The sequence below is a fragment of the Gasterosteus aculeatus genome, chromosome 4, assembly GCF_964276395.1.
Source record: "Gasterosteus aculeatus chromosome 4, fGasAcu3.hap1.1, whole genome shotgun sequence".
Classification (NCBI taxonomy): domain Eukaryota; kingdom Metazoa; phylum Chordata; class Actinopteri; order Perciformes; family Gasterosteidae; genus Gasterosteus; species Gasterosteus aculeatus.
Genome location: NC_135691.1, coordinates 6,043,221 through 6,048,498, shown reverse-complemented (window position 1 = coordinate 6,048,498; position 5,278 = coordinate 6,043,221).

The window sequence follows — 5,278 nt, the reverse complement described above, 5'->3', positions numbered from 1 at the left end:
GTTTGGCTTAATTGTCGTGAACAAGTTGTTGTTGAGACACTTCTTGAGCTGCGGTATGAACAGCAAGCTCTTGATTCGTTTAGGTTCATGGTCGGCCATGCAATGACATTTAGTCTTTTTCTGGAAACAATGTCCTTGTTACAGTGTGTAAATCCAAAAACCTCATTGGAAAAAAATGTTGCTTTATATTAAAGAAAATTACATTGTAAGATAATTAAAGAGGTTCTTCATTTTGTAATTAGAGTAAACTGACCCTTTAATTGAAATTTACTCACTATAGTGTCCTGGTGCCCTCTGGGTCCAACAAGGGACCACATTGTGTCCGAGTACCTTAATGTTGCTGCTCATTTGCAGATAATTTGGTCACGCTACCAGTTTTTTATTTCCATCTGTGAAAGAGGATGTTACAATGTGGAGGTGTTTAAGGAGAATTTTGCTTATTCAACTAGTGTCAACCAACCCACGCTTTTTTTGGGGGAATTCATCAGTGTGGACCATTGTAGTAACAGCTGCAGTTAAGTTTTGTATTTCATGTTTAATCTTTAACACGGCGTGTCCTTGTGGTTGAAGAGATGCTAAACTCATGCATTTCTGAACTACGCATTTAACGAATTTAAATTTGTTTGTTTCCTTCAGCAAACGGAATATGTTACCACCAACACGCAGAGGTTTTAGTACGCTGTTTATCAATGCATCACAGATTTTCCCACATCACTGAGGTTTGCAGTAACTTTAACCCTTAGAATATTCCCCCCCCTCCCCCCTCCCCCCTCAGGCACTGCGTTTGAATTCCCAGGTTTCGAAACGTTTCCACTGGAATCTCTTCGTATATGTACAGAATGAGCAAAGCTCGCACGGGCTATTTAGAGTGATGCAAAGACACGTTACACCATCTCAATCTGTGTCAGCCTATATGCTATGTACACTTGGAAGACGTCAGTGTCTGTTTGTGCCATATAGAATTATCACCTCTTAACTATATGACATTACTGGAGAGAAAAAAACAATCATGGCACAGACGGAGTGGGGGTGGGGTGGCATTTGTCAGTGCTCTCATTGGGGTTCAAAAGTAGAATGCAAAATGTCTGTCTTTGTCTAATCCAACACATTTTATTTTTGTAACTGAGAAATCTGTTCAGGGACCCCAACATTTTTTCCAACTGTCAGGGTGTCGTTTGTCATAAAAAAAAGAAAAAAGGAAAGAAAGTGAAACTGAATTCCCACCCCCATTCCTTCTGTATGTTGCGAGGTTTCAAACTTCTACAGTGGGGGGTTTGGGGGACTGTGAGGGAATCATGGACATGGCGACTCGTCACCTTAACTCTCCGTGGTCGGTCGACCCGGCGGAGCGCGCTTAGGCCCCTCCCCTGACTTCCCCTCTGACACAAGCGTCGTCTTCCACCGGCAAGCGCCGACCTTTACGGAGCCAAAGCCGTGGGACTGCAGGGTATCGTCCCTGGTGATTTTAGATGTTAACCTTCAGGGCAGCCTCTTGCTCCTCAGCGTCTAATTTTCTCTGCCCTCTTCTTCTTCTCCTCCTTCTGCTTCTTCCTCTTTTCCTTCACCTGTGGTTTCTCTTTCTGCACAGCGAGGCCGTCAAGCCATTAATGAGTCCCGGTGCTGATAATGAAGGCACAGGGGTGGTCTGAGCCAGTGTGGCAGAGGAGCTGGAGCACAGGAGGAAGGTAGATTAGGATAATTACCTGGCCACGGGGGAATGATGAGAAAGATGTCACACTACCTGCAGGCGTCGATCGACAAAGGAGCAAGTGCAATATAATGAGGTGCGGACACCCTTTGCTCCGAAAAGAAAGAAAGATGAAGAAGGAAATATTAGTTCCTAATGATCAAAATTCTGCATTTTTGATGACGTTAATTGCATGTCTGTTTTTCGCAAATCCCTCGTATGCACGAGTGTATTTATTTGGTCTCATGCACATTACTGTACGTTGGCCCGAAAATATCCACACTCGTGTAGACTTTGAAGAGCCTATGAGGTCAGGTTTTAAATTATGGTCTGCATCCACACCAGGCTTTCTCTCCCCACTGCTGTAAATCCATTTTCCACACAATGCATTTCAAATCAAAGCAGCGTCACCATGACACGCCGTAGGAAACATTAAGCCATAGTGCAGTACTTTCATGTATGATAGCATAGCCCCTGTATGCTTTGATGTGCTCGCTTTATTTTATTTTATTAATAATATCACACTGGTTCCTTCTCACGCCAACATCAGCTTCTGCTGCTCCTTTCTCTCCTCCTGAACCACATACCTCACGTCTTCCGTGCCCCAGCTCCTTCCTCCCTCCCCAGCCCCTCAGCCTTGTCTCAGGATTGGCCTGTTTGTGTTTGGGAGGGGGATTAGAGGGAATGACATGAGCCTCGAGATGAAAAGAGGGACAAAGACCTATCAGGGGGCAGCGAGTACGTGGCGCTGCATCACCATTGGTTGCTGAGGAAATCATACACGTCTTCATTTCTCCCAGCCATCCTCTACAAAGTACCCGGCTTTCATTTCCACACGCCCGGGGAGGGGAACAGCGAGTAAGGGGGGGAGGAGGAGAAGGGAGGGGGGGATTAGAGTTTCTGTTTGTGCGTTTGAGTGTGCATTCACGTGTGTTTGCTTGCATGTTGCGTGTAAACATCTTGAAGGTACAGAGGGATGAACGCGTAGACACTAATAGTGCTCACCTGTTCCTCAAGCCGGCCAACATGCAAATGCTGGAGACGTGTAGGGTGGTTCTTGCTAAATGGGAAGCCTGATTCGTAGACATGTGAAAAGCCTACTTACACATTTCTGACTGATTTCTCTCATTATTTCAGCCTCATCCTCGGATGCTTCGCATTAGCGTTGCAGGCAAACGCCCCCCAGAGCACGTAATGACTGTTCGGTATTTGCTGATGTTTTCTTTCTGACAATTTCAAAGCAATGTTGGAAATTTACGAGATCTTTTAGCAGCCTCCTCACATTCGCATGCGTATGCAGATGTGCACGAACATCCGCTCAATTGATTTTCTGCTTTTGTGTTTTCTGTATGCGTGTTTCTCGATATTTGTTAATTTCATATGTATTTAATTTGCCACATGCACCACACACTCATGCATACAAACTCACACCCATTAGTCATTATTTTGCGGTATGAATTGACGGAGCGCTGCTGAAATCCTTCCTAAACTTCTCTGGTGTGATGCTGTTGAGCTTGTTGTGCACCAGACTGTTGTCAGTATTTGCCTGCTTGTTAGGATGCAGCCAGTTGACTGGGAGTAGTGGTCCTGGGCCCGAGCCGACGTCGCTCCCCTCCTTGCCCATAATAGATCTGCAGGCTCTCGGGGAGGGGTGAGGGTGGAGTGGGGGGGGGGCACCTGGCCGCCCTCCCTGCCATCTCTGGCCGGATCGATCGCAGAGGCCATCCCAGCGCGGGAGGGGACCCGGGGTCGTCTTCAAAGGCCTCCTGCCCACTTCCTGCCACCTGGTGTTCCATTTTGGACAACGGGTGCATTTTGTCCCCGCTCCCTCCGCCCTCCGTTGCCCTTCTGCAAACGGGTTAAGGACATGGAGCCGGTTCAGCTCCACCCTGTGATCTCCTGCAGCCTCCTCCCCAGTCGCCCACACGGGGAGAGAAGGTGAGAGATCAGGCCAATTCAAACACCCATTTGATGCGAAAGTCTGCTTGTGAGTCCAATTATGCCGTGGGAATTCTTTTCTCTACATGGAAGTGATTTGTTCACCTTTACCGTTCATTTTCACGTACCGGCACCTCGATTGCTAATCTAGATCACAGTTATAGACCATCCATAAAATATTCTAAATTCAGTGACACAATAACTACACAGAGCAATGTTCATTTATAGGATGTATTTTAGTCAGATATTATTCATAGCGTGATACAGTGTGACACAAAAGTTAATTAAGGTAATTGTTTATAATGATGCATTAACTTTTTGGCTGTCACTTGAAACACATTTCATTATTACTGATCAACAGATCTGCTATGGAATGAATATCTCCATCTCTCGTTCCCTGTTCCCTGAACAGTAACAAATGGCAGGACTATCGAACACACATTTCATCTCCACGAGGGCTGTCGGACAATTAGCTCCAAAAATACATATTAATCAATCGAGATTTTTTTTTTAATCTGTTCATCAAGCTCAGCCATTTTTTTCTCCCTCCAGTACATTAGCAGATCTCAGTATGTCCGCTACTCTTGTGAACGGGGATGAGAAGGAGACGGAGGGAGAGGAAATAAAGGTCTGATGAGTTTGGCAAAGAGAGGATGGAGGCTGAGACAGATGGCATGAAGTCTGCAGCACTCTGGCGTGCCTGCCTGGTGCTAAAATCCTCCTCTCTCACATTCCAACAAATCCTACCAGGAGGCTGGGGAGTCTGTCACACCACTCCAAGGATCCGCATGCCCGTCCCCCCCCTTTCCGTCACCCTGGCCCAACCGAGCCTCTGACCGCTCCGTATCCCATTTTATCCTCGCATATGCACACGCGGACATGTATAGAGGTCGATCGTGACGGGACTGGTACGATAAGAGGCGCCGCCTGACTGCTCTCGCCGAGCAGGAACCGAGGGGACTTCATTGAGAGAGGTGGCCTTTGCCGTCACTCCGGTTTAAGGAATCGTACTCAGTAAACACTGGGCCAGAATCCAGTTGTATCAGTGGAAGAAGACATAAGAAGCTTTCTGATTAGTTTCACCACAGCCTGCAGCCGCCTATGGTCTTGAACAGAAACGCTGTATCTCAATCCAAACACGCACCGCTCAGAAGCATGTTGCAAGACTCCCTGTGGACCTTACAACCCAAAATGGACAGTAAGTGTAACTGTGATTACACATTGCGCAAGACCAACAGCTGGATCACGGGCTCCACGCGGCAGCTGCGTCTCCAAACACGGCACAATGATAAATCCTTTGAATATCTGAAGCGTGCTTTCTTTTGCCGGCTCATAGTGGTTCATCTAATAAACACAATTTAATTTATTTTACACTATGCTCCCTCCCCATGTCTCTTTCTCGCAGTCTTTCTGCCAGCCTTCTGTTTGTTCTAATGAATGACTTCTGAGATGAGATGCTGCTGTGAGGAGGTCACGGGAGGCTTCAGAATCACATTACTGTTAATGATAATAAAAAGAACAATCGGCGCGAAACCTCTTGGTTGTCTCTTCCTCTCGCTCCATATGGACTGAATGTATTATGCTGCTATTGTTTTGAATATCTTTACATGTTCGAATTGCAGTATTTGCAATTAAAATTCACAGTAAATATTG